General features: G+C 56.1%; 1 protein-coding gene across 13 annotated transcripts in view; it reads right to left on the bottom strand.

Moving 5' to 3' along the window:
• Positions 1-19,635, bottom strand: part of DAGLA (diacylglycerol lipase alpha) — a 72,016-nt gene that overhangs the window by 38,655 nt on the left and 13,726 nt on the right. For 4 of the 13 annotated variants that reach the window (XM_049892168.1, XM_049892169.1, XM_049892170.1 and 1 more), the window contains exon 1: positions 9,894-12,237. The exons of 4 other annotated variants lie outside the window; for them this stretch is intronic. The gene's annotated coding sequence lies outside the window, so the exon portion shown is untranslated. Of the gene's footprint in view, positions 1-4,621; positions 4,682-7,702; positions 8,331-9,893; positions 12,238-12,697; positions 14,362-14,389; positions 14,920-19,635 lie in introns of those variants that run through there. 5 more of the 13 variants (XM_049892167.1, XM_049892166.1, XM_049892172.1 and 2 more) reach the window with 5 other exon arrangements.

Raw genomic sequence — 19,635 nt, 5'->3', positions numbered from 1 at the left:
CCACCCACTGCCATCAAATCAGCTTGTAGGCCCTGTCAATCAGAGCAGTTTTAGCCCTTTTACATATCAGGGGTCCTGGTCCCAATGCAAGGACCCCTGGTAGCACAGTGGTTAAAGTGATTGACTGCTAATGGAAAGGTCAGCAGTTTGAAACCACCAGCAGCTCTGCGGGAGAAAGATGTGGCAGCCTGCTTCCGTAGAGATTTACAGCCTAGGAAACCCTGTGAATCGGAATGGACTTGATGGTGATGGGTTTGGTTTGGGTAGCACTGTGTTTGAGCTAAACATGCTCAGGGCTCAAAAAACATTTGAACTAAAAAAAAAAAGTTTGAAAGCCTCTGCGCAGTACAAGGAGGGTCTGGGTGGCACGACCGGTTAAGCACTCACTACTAACCGAAAGGCTGGCAGTTAGAACCCACTCAGAGATACATCGGAAGAAAGGCTAGTGAATTACTTACAAAAGGCCTTGGCCTGGAAAACCCTATGGAGCACAGTTCACTCTGCAACATGGAGGGGTCACCATGAGTCAAAAATGACTGCATGATGGTTGGGATTTTTTTGGGGGGGCAGGATGAGTTCTCTGTTCCATTCTGGCCTGGACATTTAAGTTCTACCTGCTGTTTCGGTGCAGGAAAGAGTCCTCGGGCTCCAGGTAAGTGCCTGAGCTGGTGCGAGCATCACACCTGTACCCTCCCTTTGCCTGAACCAGGAAGGCAAAGCACCACAGAGAACACTGGCCCAGGAGCTTGGAGTCTGGGGCCTCTTCTGTCCCCATCCCTTCCCCACCTCCCTGGTGTGGTAAAGCTGGACCCAAGCACAAGTTACCACAGCCTCTAAGAAGGGGAGCGGGCTCAGAAGGACATCTGCTGTGGGGTCAAGGGGGCGCCACGACCGCCAAAGCCCGACACAGGTGCAGGCCACTTCCCAGGATGAGTCAAGTACAAGGGAGCAGTCACCCTTCAGAAGTTTGCCATGAGGCTCCCGTGTCTATGCCCTTGCTTGCGCGCCTGTCGGCTGACTTTCAGGTAGCCTGTGCACCTGCGTCTCCCCCAATAGACTGGGGCTCCTCGGGGACAGACTCCATGTTTTCATCTCTGGTCTGCAGACTCCAGCACAGAGTTGGGGGGTCAATCGATGCTAAAATGTTGGTTGAGTGGATGAATGAATTATGACATTTAAATCAAGTGGTGCTTTACGATCATCCAACTTCCTCCAAGCTCTACTCAGGAACCTAATGACAGTTTCAAGAAAGGAAGACCAGCGGAAACATGGGGCTGTTCCAAACAACTTGCTAATGGCTTGCAAATGGGAGCCGCCTTACTGCAAACCCTCAGCCATGCAGCTGCTGTGTCTTCCCTCTTGGGCCACCTTACAGCACCAGCCACTCCCTTTCTGTTACTGGACCTGCCACAGACATCCCAGGCTGCCCGCATGCACTGGGACCAAGGCTGCAAACAGCACAGCCAGTGGCTGGGAGCCTGGACCAACAGCCCGACTGGCCCCCGCATGCACCTCTGCACAGCTGTCCTGACTCTTTGGTTTCCTCTCCTGGTCTGTGAAACACGGATGAGAGGACAGCACCTCCCTCATGGGAATGCAGTCAGGATGAGGCGCACTGAAAGTCGTCAAGTGTTGAGAGCAGGGCCCAGCACAGAGAAAGTGCTCGGTAGCATTAGCCACATGTACATATAAAAAAAACATGTACATATAGTTTTAATTAAATCGATGCCCTTCTCAGAAGCTTATTATGGCTCTCAAATGCCCTTTAAGTAAAATTAAAGCTCTCAACCATCAGCTACAAAGCCCTCCACCAACCACAGTCCCCGGCCCCCCCATGAGTGTTCACACCCTCCACTACGGCTGCCGCATCGCTGCCAGCCAGGCCAGCCGACCACCTTCTCCCACACACGTGTGCCCACCTGCTCATCACCTGAGCCAGGCCCCTGCCTAAGCACTTTCTCCTCTCCACGAAGCCGGCTCACTTCAGCTGCTCCTCCCTCCCAGTCTCTGAGGCCTCTTGGGTGTCTCTCCCCAGCTGGCCTCCAACCCCTGCCCTGGGGTGATCAGCCTCTCTTCACTGGTTAAGTCAGCAGCCCACTCTCCTGCGGGCTGCTTGTGCGTCTGCCTCCCCTTCTCCGTTACACTGCAAGTTCCCAAAGAGAAAACCTTGGCCTTCCTTCCACCTGCCTCTCCTGGCACTCAGGGCAAGACTGCTTACGGGAGGGACCCTGATGCACTGGGTGACATGTGGATTGGAGCCAGGGAAGAGCAGAGCAGGGGAGCACAGGGCTGCAGTGACCCCAAGCCTGAGTGGGACTGAAGGGCTCACTTGTACCTGGGTAGGTATGTGTTATGAACTATGTTCCCTTAAAACATGTTTTGGGGTCTTAATCCCTGTATTTGTGGATGTAAGCTCATTTGAGAATAGAGTTTTCCCTGTGATGCTAATGAGGCCATCAGTGTAGGGTGTGTCTTAAACCTAACCACTTCCGGGCAATATAAAAGAGCAGTATAGAACCAGCAAGCCAGCACAAATGGGGGAAAGATAGATGCCACGTGGAGATCGCCAAGGAATCAAAGAACGCCAGGGCTAGAGAAGCTGAACCAAGGGTTTTCCCACAGAGCCGACAGAGTGAGAGCCTTCCCCAAAGCTGGTGCCCTGGGTTCAGACTTCTAGCCTTCTAAACTGCGAAAATAAGTGTCTGCTCCTTAAAGCCACCCACTTGTGTATTTTGTTACAGCAGCACTAAGAAACTAAGACAGTATGCAAAAGACCTCTTTAAAGTTTTACAAAGCAAAGGTGTCACTTTGATGACTAAGGTGCTCCTGACCCAAGCCAAGGTCTTTTCAATGGCCTTATATGCATGCGAAAGCTGGATAACAAATAAGGAAGGCAGAAGAATAATCGACGCATTTGAATTGTGGTGTTGGAGAAGAATATGGACTATATCGTGACTGCCAGAAGAAATACTACCAGGATGCTCCTTGGAGGTGAGGATGCTGAGACTTTGGCCCTCTTACTTTGAACACATCATCAGGAAAGACCAATGGCTAGAAAAGGACAGACATCCTGTTTGATAAAGCAGACAGTCAACAAAAATGAGGGAAACCCTCAGTGAGAACGATTGCACAGTGACTGCAACAACGGACTCAAACACAGCAACAATCATGAAGATGGCGCAGGACTGAGCGATGTTTCATTCCGTTATACATAAGGTTGCCATGAGTCAGAGCCGACTCAACGACAGTAACAATAAAGGCTGGGGGAGAGCAGGGCCTCTGGCTGCTGAACACTGTGGCTCCAGCACTTAGCATCACTTTCCTTTCAGAGGACTTGCCCTTGGGAGTGTGGGATCCCAGCCCTGTCACATTGTCACCTCAGTGTCCTCTGCTCCCAGCCTGCTCAGGGGTTGGAGTGGGAGGTAGAGCTGGGGCCACATGCTTGGCACAGCACTGGTGACCACCTGGCTGGGACTGTACCTTTCAGTCCTGGGTGGCAGGACTACTGCTTAACAAGGACACAGCAGGGAGGCAGCAGGCATTTGGCAGGGTCTCACCCTAGACCACTGGGGCTGGTGCACTGGGCACCATTAGCCACCCACTGACCCCTGCCAGCCCGAGGGAGGTCAGTGAAGCTGCCAGAAACCCCAGGGCAGGAGCCTTTCAACGAGAAGTTGTGACAGCTGAGAGAGAGCAGCCAAGCCGGGTGCCGAGTGCTAATGGGAGGCCCACCTGGGGCCGGCTGGCCAGACTGGCCAGACTGGCTGAGGCCGAGGCTCCTGCCAGGCAGAAAGTGGCACCTCGTCCCCTCTGGGGCTGGGGAGGCAGTGTGACAATGCCGAGCTTCCTCTGTAGGCCCAGTCCTCACTGTTCATCCCAGCGGCTCTGGAGAGGGGGTTGGTGGGGAGGGAGTCAGCAAGAGCTAGGGGACCGCGGGGGTGGGGGGGTCGGCCTGCGTCATAGCTCGTGCTGACTTCTCCACCTTCGGTGGCCGCTGGCTGCTATAAATACCACTCCCGTCTCTCGGTGTTCCAGGAGGTGACCTAGAATCATGGGCTCAGAGGCGCCCCCTCCCCGCCTATTCTCCGCCTGACCAGAACATCCTTGCGGACTGGGAGCCCACACCCTCACCACGAACGGGGCCCTAGGCCAGGGATGGGAAACCCCAACACTGAGGAGGACAGCTGAGGCTTCCAACCCTTTGTCCCATATGACCTGCATTCCTACCGTGTTCACAAGGAAGGCACTGGAGACGCTAGGTCCCTGGAGAGCACAGACTGGAGCCTGAGGCTGCTGCTCAGCCCGTGCCCACCGCAGCCTCGGCCTCCAGCTCTCTCCCTGGAGCCCAGAGCCATTTGATTCCATGTTCCCCTCCCCGCCCCCTCCTGCTCAGTCCCGTGATTCCTCAGCAATTCTCGGTTCAACCTGGTTTCTAATCTTGTCTTCGCCCTGGAAGCCTCCTTGGGGCACACTCTACTCTGACAAGGGCCCTGTTAAAATGCTTCGGTGGTTGTTCAATGGAGCCCTCAACAACTTCAGTCTCCCATTTTGTTAGCCAGTCTCTCTGCAGGAGACCTCATAAGGCCCAGGACCCAGACCTAGCAGTTACAAGGACACTAACCGTCACAGGTGGCTGGGGTTTGGTCCAGATTTCCCAGCTTAGCAGGGCAGGGGCCAGGCTCTGAGAAGAGAAGAAAGAAGGCTGGAAGCCTTGGTTGTTAGTGGCTGTTGAGTCGGCCCCAACACATGGTGACCCCATGAGCAATAGGAAGGGTATGTTGTGATCCATAAGGTTTTCATTGGCTGATTTGCGAAAATAGATCGCCAGGTCTTTCTTCCTAGTCTGTCTTAGTGTGGAGACTCTGCTGAAGCCTGTTCAGCGTCACGGCAACAGGCAAACCTCCAATGACAAATGGGTGGTGGCTGTGGACGAGATGTCCTGGAAACCCCTGAAGCTCCAGGGGATATTAGCTCCTGGGGTAGGCCAGGGAGATGTGAGTACAGATGAAATCTGGTTAAATTCATGCACACGGCCATTCTGCACCCAACCAACAAATAATCAGGGCAGCTATACCACAGGCTGCCAAAAGAATGAACAAATCGGTCTTCGAAGAAGTACAGTCTGAAGGCTCCACAGAGGCAAGGATGGCGAGACTTCCTCTCACGTACTTTGGACACGCTATCAGGAAGGACCAGTCCTTCGAGAAGGACATCATGCTTGGTAAAGTAGAGGGTCAATGAAAACGAGGAAGACCCTCGATAAGACAGAATGGCACAGTGGCTGCAACAATGGGCTCAAGCAGCAATGGCTGCAAGGATAGCGCGGGACCAGGCAGTGTTTTGTTGTGTTGTACGTGGGGTCGCTATGATCCGGACTGACTTGACAGCACCTAAAAGCAACAACAGTATGTGCCAGGGGCTTGGGAGACAGCACTAAATAAAAATCGACACGAGGCCAGCCCTCACTGAGCCACAGTCCAGAAGGAAAGACAGGCTAACTCTTCACACACATGAAAATGTCTGACGAGTGCTTGGAAAGGGGGTCCAATCAGAGCCTGTGTAGGGAGGTGAGGGGCAGCTGCCATAGGAACTTGGAGCTGAGATGTGAAGGACGGATTGGAGTGAACAGGCAACAGGGAGAGGGCAGCTCGGGAACTGCCTGGGAGATGGCCCTTCCACAGCTGTGTATGTGAGAACAAGGGCGGGCGGAGGTAAGACTAGCCCAGCCCGAGGTAGACAGGCCAGTGGGGCCACCCACACAGGGCCTTGAGGGCCAGGTTCCTGAAACTGAGCTTATTCCAAGAGCAATGGGGACTCCTGGGCCAAGGTGCGGGCAAGGGTGGAGAGAAGTGGGTGGCCCAGACTGAGATCCAGCAGACAAAATGGCAGGCCGTGGTAGTGACAGATGGAACTGGGCAGTGAGTAGAGGGCACTGTCCCGGACAGCCTCAGCTTTCTAGCCTTGACAACCAGATGTGTGGAAGGGGTACCTGTCAAGTCAGGGTGGGGACAGCAAAGACACCTGCACTGGCATCTCTCCTGGGTGCCCTGCAGACACCAAATGGTCTGGGCTCCAGGCTCCATTCCTTCTGGGCGTATGGGGAGCCACTGCCTTCTCAGTCTCTTCCCAGCTGCAGGAGAGAAGGGGCTCCCTCTTCCCTGGTGACCCTGGGCAAGTCTCTCTGCCTTGGTTTCCTCTTCAGATACCAGACAGGAACAGTCATTGCCTCCCAGAGCTGCTGGGCGATGACTTGGTGAAGGGCCTGTTCTCCCTCAGCTGCTTCCCTGCCCAAGACCCTGACAGGCTCTCTGCAAGCTTCTTCGGAGGATGAGGAGAGCAACCAAGACAGAAGGGAGGCTTCTTAGAGGGAAAGCACTAGAAAAGCCTCAGTGGTACTGTTACTTCCCTCTAAGTCAGAGCCACAGGTGGGAATCCCTGGATTCTCCCAGCATCTCTCCTTCTCCTGGCTCATACCTGCTGCACCCAGAGGGGACCAGAGGAAGAGCAGAGGCCACCCCGCGAAGCACACCTCTGCCCAGGATCACCTCCAGCCAGGCCTGGGAGGCTGAGGGGGCAGATTTGTGGCAGGGGACGTCCCTGGAGGTGGCTGGGGCCTAGACGGTGGGGAGGTTGGTCTCTGGTCTCTGTGCCCTGGCCCTTCTACCATCCAGTGCTGGCAGTGGGGCTTCCCCTCTCTCAGCTCTTCTGGGCCTCAGGAGAAGGAATGAGATCATGTCTGGGAAGCACTCCGAGCTCCTCAGAGAGAAAGGCCAGAGGGAACTAAGGTGGGATTAATTATGTGTTAACCCATCGCTGTTGAGTCGATTCAGATTCATTGCAATCCTACAGGACAGAGTAGTACTGCTCCATAGGGTTTCCAAGGAGTGGCTGGTGGATTTGAACTGCCGGCCATTTGGTTAGCAGCTGTAACTCTTAACCACTGTACCACCAGGGCTCCAATTTTTTTTTTTTTTTAATTATGTGTTAGTGTGCTCATTTATTAGCACCTCTGTGGACTGCGGGGGCATAAGGGCACATGGGGCCTGGTGTCTGAGAATCCAGCTCAAGCTAGACTCAGCCACTGAATAAGTGTGGTCAAATCGCAACCTCTTCCAACCCCAATGCCTGTAAAAGGGGACGAGTGACACTGAGCAATGTAGGTTAAAAGTGTTCCACAAGTAACAGTCTCCTTACCTGTAAGCTGGGACTGTAAGAGTCCCAGCTTCAGGTGTTATTCGGAGGAGCAGCAGCCCAGTGCCTGGCACGGGCTGACACTGTGGGTGCCTGGTACGCACTGGGTATCACTGCAGTGGGGGCGGGTATAGAGCTGCAGGATGACCGGCCTGAGGATGGGGCTGCTTGCACTGCCACCCAGGCCCGGACACTGTATCCAACCCCAGGCCTACATCCTGAGCCAGCACCCCAGTAGCGGGGGCGGGGGGGGGGGCGGTGCGGAGACTGTGAGGGCCTGGCAGCCACAGTGACTGACACAAGTTACAAACCTTGGAAGGCCGGCATTCCTCTATTCCTCTTCTTCCATGTCTATCCTGCTCCCCAGCTGAGAGGCAGCAGTGGAAGAACAGGCTAAGGTGCCTGGCTGGGTTCCCTGGAACCAGAGGCCACCCTTCCCATTCCCAGCACATGGTTAGGCTCCCTGAGGGCCAGGATGGGAGTGGCCAGGCAACCCTGTCACTGTGCGCACCTGGGAAGCCTGTCGCCGAGCCTGACTGATGACGCTCCCCTGGCTGCCATCTGCCTGCAGAGCTCCTTGCCCATGGAGGGTGACAGATGGAACTGGGCAGTGAGTAGAGGGCACTGTCCCGGACAGCCTCAGCTTTCTAGCCTTGACAACCAGATGTGTGGAAGGGGTACCTGTCAAGTCAGGGTGGGGACAGCAAAGACACCTGCACTGGCATCTCTCCTGGGTGCCCTGAGATTCCCCATGTCCTCTTTCTTCTCCTCTTGATGGCACGTGGGCCACTCTTCGAGGGCGAGGCTGGCCGCAGGCGGGACTGCCAGGGAAGGTGCCTGACTTTCTGCCCAGCTAATGTGGGCCCCTCCTTAGGGTCCCAGCTGCAGGAGAGAAGGGGCTCCCTCTTTCCTGGGTTGCCAAATCCACCCACCTCTATTCCCCTTGACCCTGGGGACCAGGACCACGGCCTTTGAGGATGCCGCTGCCACGTTCCCGCCATCAGTACTCTGCCAGGCACAGAAGGGCTCAGACAGATGAGATAGAGGATGCTGGGAGGCCACACCCTTAGCAGGGCGTGTGCCTCCGGGGTGGGCCCAGGGGCTGGAGAAGAAATCCGTTCAAGCCGGAGCTGATTCATCTGCAAGGGGGTGAAGGGAAGGTCAGGGCAGGGATTGGCTGAATTAAAGCAAGCATCATGGCTGGGAGGAAGGGTGAGAGCCTGCAGACAGCTGCTCCAGGAAAGAAAGGGGCAGATGTGTCTGTGTGACCGCTCCTGGCCTGGGTCATGTGCTCCTCTGCTCTGACCACACAAAAGTTCCATTGATGGAGCCCCTCGCCCACACGTCCCGGGGCCAGTGCCCCGAGAAGGCTTCTGCAGGCTTCCCTGCTCCTCACCAAAGTCCAGCTGTTCTGCCGCTGCCGCCCAGGCACACCAGGCCAAGGCACTCCAGAGTCACGTGCTCTGTGTGGGTGAGGCCAGGCCCTGGGGGGCAGCACCAGGACTGCAGGGTGTGGCGCTCTGGGCAGCTCAGGGCCCTCCTGGGTTACACAGAAGAGCTGGATGCCTGGCAGCATCAGACCACCTGCCTGCCCCCCTTGCCCGGCCCCACCCACCTTCCAGGAGGGCAAATCCTTGGGCAAACAAGCAGGCAGGTGTGAGTGACCAGCAAATTCTGGGCTGGGCAGAACAAACACTGGGGATCCCCACTCTGCCAGTCTGCTGCCTGACAGGACGTGCACTCAGTTGCTGGAGCGGCCCGGCCCATAGCTGCCACCGGGGCTACCAGCCTCGGCCTTCAGTATGTGGAGGGTCCCCCAGGGTGAACGGATTGGCCTTCCCACCCTACCCCTGGGAGGCTGAGGAGATCGTGGGGGGAGAGAGGGAGAGGACAGCAATGGGGAGAAAGGGCAGGGGATGAGTTCTTAGGAGAGCTGGGCTTCCTATGCTTGGTGTCACACCCCTCCCCACCCCCTATCCTGAGCCTTCTCTAGAGAACAGGGTAAGTGAACCAGCAGATGGCAGGCTGCAGAGGGTCAGGTCAACCCAGACATGAAGCCTCTGCTCAGCCATATACTGGCTGGGTGACCCTGAGAAAGGCAGAACCTTAGGGATGGTGATGTCCACCGATGGTGGACCACCATGCATGGTGCTTGCGAAGGTTAAATGGGATGGTGCCTGTTGCGGGGACACCTAGCACAAGCCAGACTCAGATGAGGGTCTCCATCCAGGGATACACTCAGGTCTGGTGCAGCCTGTGAGTACAGGGCAGGGCCAGGGCAGGTGCTGCAGAGGGCATTGTGGTCTGGGCACCACAGCCCTTCAAGCACACACTCGGTCCTCGGCTGCTCCATGGGGCAGCTGGGCCAACACCAGACTCTGACCTGCCCTGTTCTACACCACCAGCAGGGGTGGCTCAGGCCTGGCCCCAAACTCGGCAGCTATGTGCCAGGACCCAGAGGTCCCTCTCCTGAAAAAGGACTGTGGAAACCACTGGCTCCCATACAGGGCTTCTGCTTCTGGCTCACTCTACCCACATGCAGCCAGAGGAGGGCTGGCTTCTCCCTGCAGACCCCTCCCTGAGGTTGAGGAGCCCGTCCTGCTGAGGCAGGGCTGCCTCCATCTGCTCCACCACTCACTGCAGCTGAGCGGCTCTCCCCACCCCGCCCCCGACCAGGGGCAGAGCTCTCCACGCCTCTGTACCTTCGCTACAGGCTGTTCCCTTTGCCCAGGATGCCTTTCCAATCTCCATCTCCTGGGAACGCTTTAGCCTTCCACCTCTTCTTTGAAGCTCTCGGAAGCCTGCCAACCCAGAGGCAGAGCTGATGGTGTCCCCTCCATTCCTGGACGCTCCTGGAGAGCAAGGATATACCCCCTGTACCTCCTTAGCACCCAGTGCAGCACCTAGCACCTGCTCAAAAAATGCCCATGCGGCCCAGGACCCAGCTCTCAGACCACACTACTGGTACATTTGGCCAAAGAGACCTAGAGAGCACGCGCACGTGGGAATCAGGGCAAGACTGAGCATCCCCACCGAGGGAGGTGGGTCTCTGGGCTCCCTCCCCTTTGGAAACTGTCCAGGCACCCAAGCCCGAAGCTTCACCTACAGTCTGAGGAGGCTCTGGGGGTTCACAGACTGTCTCCTAGCTCCAAAAGCAGAACCCAAAGTTAAGAGGAGGGGCTAGCAAAGGGAAGGGAAGTGCAACCGGAACTGCAGGGAGAAAGGGTGTGTGGCTGCCATCTGCTGTGAACAAGATGTTTGGAGAACACACGCTCCTCAGCACGGAGGTCTCCCAGCCAACACCAGAGGGCTGGGCCGCCCCTGTGCAGATGGGCACTGTGGCTCAGCCAAGCCAGCAGAGTCCCGCTCCTGTGAGACACCAGGGCCCCCCACCTGCCCAGGCCCTCCGGCTGCCCTGGCTGACCTCTTGATTCTCAAGCAGGCCTGGGGCTAAGACACCAGCACAGGAGAGGACACCAGCCACAGTGCTCCTCCCAGGGAACACCCGCAGGCACTGGACAGCCAATCCCACAATAACAACCATAAGAACTTAAACTCAATGATAGTAAGGATAATAATACCAGCTACTGCTTATAGTGGTTAAGCACTAGGCTGCAAACCGAAAGGTCAGTGGTTCAAACCCACCAGTGGCTACGTGGGAGAAAAGACCTGGTGATCTGCTCCCATAAATATTACAGCCTAGGGAAATCTGTCACATGGGGTAGCTAGGAGTCAGAATCAACTCAACAGTACCCAGCAAAAACCTTTACAGAACCTAATTCGTGCCAGCAGGTTGTGTACTGGAAACTTGTCACTATCCCACCTTACCTCCTACCCAGGTCTTTTCTCCCACATAGTGCAAACAATTAAGCATTCGACTACTAACCGAAATGTTGGCAGTTTGAACCCACCCAGAGGTGCCTCAGAAGAAAGGCCAGGTGATCTGCTTCCAAAAGGGTACAGCCAAAAAAATCCTGTGGAGGGCAGTTCTACTCTACAACACATGGGGTCACATGAATTGGAACCGACTCAAGCAATTGGTTTGGTTTGGAATCTCCCGCCTAGGTCAGGGGAGGGGGCTGTGTGTGTGGGGGGAGAAGTGGAAGCTCAGCTTCAGCGGGCACCCTAGCCCTGCTCCTCACCACAGAGGCACCTGGCTACCTGGGGCCCACCAGGAGAAGGTCCTGCCCCTCCCAGCACCTCCCCACCCCTTTCTCTAGAGTAGGGTGTGGAATACAAAACTGAAGAGCACCTGGGCAGGAAGGAACCTTCCGGATCACTGAGTCGCGTACCCTCATTTATGTAAGGAGGAAGATGAGGGCCAAGAATGTGGATGCAGGGACCTGCCCCAGGCCACATGAGGTGAGCAGCAGGCTGGAAGAACCAGGAATGTGACCACACAGGGCTGTCATCTGTCTTCCCGCCCTCGTACCACCTGGCCTGGCCCATGAGGGCTGATCCCCCAACCAGCTTGACACATTTCTTTAAAGAGAGACGCTCCAGAGGACCAAGTGGTGCCAGCCCTGCCCTGAGGGTCCCTCCCAGTTCTGGTCAGGCCTCCCTACCCCACCTCCTTAAGAAGCCTGTGCAGGCCGCAGACAGCTCAGCCTCAATGCTCCCAACCGCAGCAGTGGGCCGAGCTGGGCCCCTTCGTCATTGCTGGGAGGCTGGACAGGGCTGGGCACAGCAGGCCACATTCCTTTCTGGGCAGCTGGTGCCTGCCCACAGAGGGATTAACTAGGCCAGCTTGGCCGGACATGCTGGGGGGGGTTAGGTGGTGGCTCGTCAGAGCCACTGGGGCTGCCCTGGGGCACCTGGCCAACAGAAACCTATGCAGTTCTCACCAGGCTGGCTGGCAGGCAAGGGGTGAAAAGTCTGCCTGCCAGGCCTGAGCTGTGCCAGAGCCCCCATGTCATCCATGCTCAGTCCTGGCCGCCTGTCCCGGGGGTGGCAGTTCCCAGCCATTCCAGCCCACCAAGGCCAGGCAGTGACCCTTCCCCGTCCCCCATTGGCAGCAGGAAGACATGGACTCTGGGGCCAACCACCCAGAACTGTACATCCCTGCCCGCCCCCTCCTCTCCCCAGCGCCCCACACGGCTCTGCTGCCACCGCCCCCACAGGCCTGCTCGCAAGCCGCTGGCTCACATTTGTCTGCTCAGCCTCCCCCAGCCCCCCACATACCGTAATTGCGACACCTCCATGGCGCCTGCCTCTGCCTGCTCTCTGCCAGGGAGCCAGCCAGGCTGGCACAGGCAGCTGGGGCTGGGGAGGGCGGTTGTCAGCCCCCCAACCAGGTCAGCCCCTCACCAGGGCCGGGGGATGTGCTCTAGGAAATCCGAGGCCCCAGAAATGGCACGGACTGGTGTGGATTGTTCTGGACAAGGGTCCACAGTTTTTTCCCTTTCTCCCAGGGTCCTTGGCCCCTGGCTAAGCCACTTGCTGACCCCCACTTCCTGCCTCTCACAGTCCCCAACCCGGGCTGCTCTGTCTGTGAAGTGCCTCTTACCCTGTGAGGACCGGTGGGGCCTGGGGTCCAAGGGAATCAATGCTTCTCTATTCTTGCTCCTCTCTGGGCTGGCGTGGAAAGGGAAGGAAGGCATTTCGCATTGCGTGGAGTCTTTTAGGGAGGCAGAGGAGTTCCCTGGCTGTGCTCAGGGCCTCACTGCTCCCCCTGTGCTGGGAAGTGAGGTGGTCTGCATGGTGGAGAGCCGGGCCTAGGGTCTGCCCAAAAGGGATGGAGGTGGTGGGAAAGGCAGAGGGGTGGGTAGCTGAGGGCATGTTGGGGCTCCTATCCACAGCCTGCCTGGGTTAGGAGTGGGCCCAAGGCCACACCCAGGCCCCTCCGCTCCCACTCTCCTGGCTCCCGGGACTCCATCGTCCCGACAGATGTGTGAGTTGCTATCGCTACCCAGACACCTTCGCAAACAACTACTGCCTAGGCTGAGGCACCACCAGGCCGAGGGTGAGTCAGCAAGGGAAATCCCGGCACCGGCACCCACCGCTGGGTGACAGTTCTGCTGACACCTACAGAGTGGGGCACCCAGCCCTCCCAGCGTGGGGTGAGAGGAGCACCCAGGCTCCCCCACCCCCATTTCCTGCTCCCCATGAGGGGAGCCTAGCGGGCAGGGGCAGGGAGGAGCCACAGTGTGGAGGAGTCCTACATGCCAGGGCCCTGGACCTGGCTCAGCCTCCCTTCCCTTATCCTTGTCATGTCAGTAGGGAAGGGGTAGAAAATGGTCATCAGGGCCCCTGACAGCTCCTGCCTGGTGTCTGCCACCTGGACACTGAGCCTCCTGCTTTCCAGGGTCTCAGTATCCCCAAGGTCTCATTGGGCACAGGGCAGGGACCCTCTTCCTCATTTCTGTGGGCCCTGGCCTCTGCCTTCTGCCTTCTGCCCCGGCAGGGCTCCTGTTCTGCCTGGGCCTAGCACCCCCACTGCTAGCTGCCCTGGACCCCAAGCAGGGCAAGTCGGGCAGACGACCCAGGCCCCGGCCAGGAGCTGACACCCTCCCAGAAGGAAGAGAGGAGGGGGCAAAGATGAGAGCAAGGCCAGGGGAAAACCGGTCTGAAAGGAGAAGAACAGAAAGAAGAGGCCTGTGGCTGGGAGCACAAAGCCTCCTCACAGCAGGACGGCCTGTCCCTCAGGTCCCCACAAACCCGCTAGACCAGTTAGCGGTTAGCTGATCTGGCCACCTGATTGCTGCCTGAGGGTGGAGGAGAGGGAGCTGGGAGGACACCGCCTACAGCTGACACTGCCGAGCTGTGTCTGTCCAGTGTGTCTGTCCATGGGGCATTTCGGCCAGTGCCTCACTCTGTAAAATGCCCCCACTGCCCCTTCCAGTCTGATGCCTGCCCAGCTAGGACCATCTTCTAGGGACAGGTGAGAAGAGTAAGGGGCCCCTGTGGCCGGGGGTCTGCAGAGGAGGCATGGGATGGGGTCAAAGGCAGAAGAGCAACCCAAGGCTTCAAGCCTGTGCTTCAGTTCCATTCAACAGGACTCTTTGAGGGAGCTTATGAGCATGAAGGTAACCAGCCTCACCCCCGAGGAGCTCAGAGTGCAGAATAACAAGGGAACCCACGCTCAGGCCAGGAAATGTAGAGATAAGATGAACCAGCGGTGCGGACAGCTGCTCTGCACAAGAAAAGGCCTCCTGGGGGGCAGACGGTTGAGCAAGGTCTGGAGGGATGAGGAACTCACCATCAGGCAGGAAAAGGGGGCGGGGAGCAAGACTGGCTCTTCTCTCCCCATTCCGTCTGCCCCATATGCTAGAGCCCCACAGAGCCTAGGAGGTGGTTGCATCTTGTTCATGGACCAGATTCCTGCCAGCCTGGTGGCCTGTCTCCCTCACCTCTGTCCTTGCTGGGCTCTGTGCTGGACATGACCACTAGCTCTCAATCCCACCTCAGGGTTGCCGGAAGAGGCACGGTTTCCCCAGGCTCCCTGGGCCAGGACAAACACGGATGTGAGTGCAGAGAGAAGACATGTGGGGCTGCTCCCCCCAGCATCACAGGTGCTCAGAGTAACCGGGCAGGTATTGCAGGCACGGGCAGACAGAAGCCTGTGTTCAGGTGGCCCCAGTGCCCCAGCTTTGATCTTCCAGCCCTGGGTGGCTTTCCTGAAAGACCAGGCCTCTTGTACTTCCCAGCCAGGAAAGTTGGTGGTGGGAGAGACCCAGCAACCTATCAATTACTTTGAAAGAATTCTGAAAACATGTGACCACACAAATCCCATGGGTTTACTTAAATGTCTTTCAAGTAAATGGCTTGAATGGATTTGCTCCCACCCTCCCTCCCCACTGAGCTGCTCGATGAAAAACTGCAGCCCAAAGGGCTAGGGATTCAGGGATGGTGGGGGCTGGTGGAAACGGGGTCTCAGAAGCAAAAGACCTGGCAGGGGGCACCGGGATAAAGAAAGCTTTGGGCAGGAGAAGATGAAAAGCCCACACCTGACTACAGGCAGGACAGAGGCTACAAATGGCTCACAGGAGGCTGATATCAGATCAAGGAACATGCAGGTGCCCGAGCCATCTGCAGTCGATGGATCCGCAGCCCAGAGCCGCTGGGAGAACTTTGGCTGCTGGCATGAAGGCCTAGCCACCCGTTCGGGCCTCCTCTGCTCCAAGTCCTAACCCTGAGCAGCCGCTTCTGTGCAAACTCCACTTGGCAGCTGGAACAGACAAGGAGGTGTTCTTGAGCAGCACAAGCTGCTTAGAAAACCAGGCAGGAGTGGCAAGCCACGTGAACCCCCAGAAGATCAGAGTTGGAAGGGCCCTGGGGAGTCAGAGTTCAAGCCTCGTCATCTCCCTGAATCTTACAGCGGAGGACCCTAAGTCCAGAGAGGTACACGGACATGCCCAAGGTCACACAGCTACAGGTCCCTGCTCTGTCCTGGGGTGAAGTCCAAGCCTCAATCATTCCTCTGTTATTTCCTAAGCACCTCCGATGTGCCTAGGTGATGCCCCGATGAAAATCTGAACTCTGCCCCAGAGACTGGCAAGTCGGCGGACTTCTCATCTCTCAACTCGCCCCTTCCTGCTCTCTCCGTTTATGTAAAGTGGAGGTGGTGCATCTGCGAGGGCCAGAAAGACTTCAAGTGAAGAGGAGAGGAGAGGAGAGAAGTGAATAGGCTGGGGAAACAGGGTGAAGGACCAGGGAAAATCAGGCAGAGCCGGTGACTGGACAACTGTTGGGTAGGTTTAGCGGGAGAATCACTGTCCTGGAAGCTAGGGACAGCCTCGGGCTGGGGACGCCTCAAGTTTCAGGCAGGGTAAGCACTTTGTTACTTGAGGGCCTTGAACCAGACACTTTTATATAAGCTTTCTTTTTTCTTGTTATAAAACACATGTTTTTTTTCCTATGGAAAACAAAAAGAAAATAGAAATCACCTGTCATCCCTCCAGGAAAATTACAATTAACAGCCTTCTAGTCTTTTTTTTTTTTCCTCTGTCCAAATATGGAATCACTCTGAAACCTACTGCTTCTCTTCATTGAACTCCAGAAAGTGAACATTTCTCTTCATTAAGTATTTTTCAACCACAATCTTTCCTCATTTTTGTGGAGGACTCCTTGTACACGATGTACGTGAGTTTATCCAGCCAGCTTCCTGCTGGTGGACATGAGGCTGCTTCCCTCTTCTCACTGTGAGAAAATCGCCACAGCTGTGCCGAAGGCGGAGCAGCTCTGAGATCCCAGGGCTTGGCGGCAGGGGCAAGCCGGAGGCTGGGACTCCTGACCTTGGGCCTGCTAGGGGCAAAGCTTATTCACAAGGGGGTGGATGGGGGTGTGGGGGTGGGGGTGTGTGTGTGTGTCCACCTAGAAATTCAGAACCAGCAGGTTTGAGATGGGCTCAGGGGCTACATTTTTAGCAAGTCTCAGCATTGCAAGCCCTGGGAGATTCGGAGGCCCCACCGCTCTTGGGGTGAGCCCAACTGGGGTCTCTCCACCTTGAGAGCAGGCTCCACCCCCAGAGAGTCTGATTCAGGCAGGGAGAGGGGACACTGAGATCCTGCATTTCGAACGTGTTCCCAGGTGACGCTGACGCTGCCGGCTCACAAACGACACTTTGAGGAGTGCTGAACTAAACCCATGGCAGGCATGTGTGCCGGTTCTGGGCAGGGGCAGGGCATTTTCTGCCTGGCTGAATAATCCCAGTTAGCACTAAGTAAGCACTTACCAGGGGTCGAACACTATGCCCTTGCTACTCAAGGTGTGGCCTGTGAACCAGCAGCACCAACGTCTCTAGCAGCTTGTCAGAAATGCAGATCTTGGGCCACAAATCAGACTGAACTGAGATATGCATCGTAACAAGCTCCCCCAGTGATCTGTGTGCCATCACAGAGGCACTATGCAGTGTTCTTAGCAAGCATCACTCCATTTCAGCCTTCTAACACTCCTCAGAGGTCCAATTACACCAGCAGCCGTCGAGTCGGCTCTGACTCATGGTGACCCCATGCATGTCAGAGTAGAACTGCTTCACAGGGTTTTCAATGGCTGGTTTTTTCAGAAGTAGATTGCCAGGCACTTCTTCTTAGGCTCCTCTGGGTGGATCTGAACCAACGACCTTTCAGTTAGCAGCCGAGGATGTTAGCTATTTGCAGCACCCGGGGACTCCCCAGGTCTGATTAGTTTCCCTAATTTACAGGAGTGGAAACTGCAGCTGAGAGGTTAAACAACTTGGTTAAAGTCTCACAACTAACAACAGCAGGAGCTGCGGCTGGAGGCCAGACAGTCCAGTTCCAGAGCCTGAGCTCTTAACCCGCATCCTAACATCTCCTGAGGTTTCCGGCTTAATCTTCACTTCTTTCCCCCATTTACAGATGAAGACCAGGGAGGCTCAGGGAAGTCAAACTCACTGCCCTAAGCTCCCTGAGGGAAGCGGTGGGCTGGAGTTCGCCCGGATTGCTGTCTCCAAGCTGTGTGCATTCCCTTCCGGCCCACTCTGTCTGCCACACCGAGCCAAAGCACAGGGACCGGGTGGGGGTCCCTCCTCTAGAGCCGCAGGCTCTGCAGACCCAGTTGGGGGCAGGAAGTGGGAACTGGGGCGGAGGAGCCCGGAGCTCAGTTTGGTTTGAGGACATTCTTTTTTCACAGCCAGACTCGATTCTATGTGCCCTTTGAAAGGAAGTAGAGAATAGCTGTGCTCAGCCCAACCGGGCCTTCCTCTTTCAAGCTTCCAGTTGCTGCCATTTCCAATTACAACTTCAGAGGGCACCTATAATTTATACATCCCAGGATGCACCGCTCCAGCTGCTTTATGATGGGAGTTCATTACACCATTTAGGTTAAACTTTTATAAAGTACTGAGCAGGTGGTGGGCTGGGCGCCCGGCTTAGTTACCGCTGCCAGAAGCCTACTGAATGGGGCTCACCTGGAGAAGGGAGGGGTCAAGGCTCTCTAAAGGGGCCAAGAAACGGAGAAGGCGGCTCCTGGGGCACGGGGGGCCCTCCATTAGCCCGTTTATTAAGCTGTGGGGTATAGCAGGCAGGCAGCAAGAGAACAATATGCAAGAACCGAGCACCACTGGCAGGGGGCATGTGGGGTGAGAAGAATGAGTTTGTGTAAGCCTGCCAAGGCCAGCGAGGCATGGGGTCTGAGGAGAGCTGGGCTGGGAATAGCAAGGTGGCCGAAAGCCCCAGACAGGCCTAACACTGAGGGTGTCCTGGGGGTAGAGGAGGCTGGGTCTCTCAGCAACTGGGTGGTCAAAGTGGCCTTGTTTCTGTAGGAACCTCTTCATCCCCAGGCTCACACGGTCCCCAAACCTGACACAAAGTGGAGAAGGCAAGAACAAATGCCCCGAGAGCAGGGGCCAGTCAGACAGGGGTCTGAGTCCCAGACTGCCAATTGCAAGAGCAAGGCCTTTAGCCAAAAAAAAAAAAAGTTGCCTTCAAGTTGATTCTGACTCAGTTGGAGACCCATGTGTGTCAGCAGAGAACTGTGCTCCACAGGGTTTTCAGTAACTGATTTTTCAGAAGTAGATCACCAGGTCTTTCTTTCAAAGCACTTCTGGGTGGACTTGAACTGCCAACTTCTCAGCAGCAAACTCATTAACCATTTGGACCACCCAGGAACTCCATAACCTCTAGCAGGTTCCCCGTATTCTCCAAGGACGCGGAGCTCCTGGACCTGTACCCCTGTGTATAAAACACAAATGCCTCCCCCCAGGGGTGTCGTGAGCACAGTCCAGCGCACAGTGGCTGGATCTGGATGAACAGCTACTACACGGACCAAACCAAAACCAAACCCACTGTCGGCGAGTCAGTTCTGACTCATAGTGACCCTGCAGGACAGAGCAGAACTGCCCCATAGGGTTTCCAAGGCTGTTATCTTTACGGGAGCAGACTGCCACATCTTTCTCCTGTGGAACGGCTCGTGGGTTTGAACCACCGACCTCCCGGTTACCAGCTGAACTCTTAACCACTGCACCACCAAGGCTCCTTCACTAAATGGAAACTGTCACTATTGTTTGTATTAAATGAGTTACTACAGTACTCAGTACAGTACAGTAACTCAGGGCAGTGCCTGCAGAGAGGACTCCTACAGACTTACTATTGCTGCAGATGTGCCACGTCTGCTCAGGAGCCTGTCACTAATCTGGAAACTCCCTGATGACAAGGTGGTAACTTCTCTCTCATTAGCCCCAGCTCCAGGCCTAAAGCTTAGCACTAGCAGGTGCTCAATAAATGTCTCTGGATGAATGAGTGGACAGGAGATTAAAAGTGGTAAAGCTATTCTCTGCTCCGTGGTCTGGCCTTAGGTCCAGAGAAGGTGTCAGAGGAAGACCAAGTTCACTTAAAGGTATGAAACTGAACAACCTCTTGAGGAAAATCCCTCAGTTCCCAGAGGGAAGGAGACTCCAGATGCAGGTAGCTGTCTGGCTCCCAGGAGCATTGGGGCTGGCTCTGGCCTTGAGGCAGGAAAGCTTCCCTTTCTTCACATCCTTGGAAC

Source organism: Elephas maximus, chromosome 7 (genome assembly GCF_024166365.1).
Source record: "Elephas maximus indicus isolate mEleMax1 chromosome 7, mEleMax1 primary haplotype, whole genome shotgun sequence".
Classification (NCBI taxonomy): domain Eukaryota; kingdom Metazoa; phylum Chordata; class Mammalia; order Proboscidea; family Elephantidae; genus Elephas; species Elephas maximus.
Note: the sequence above shows the minus strand (reverse complement) of the source record. Positions and strands in the feature narration are given on the sequence as shown.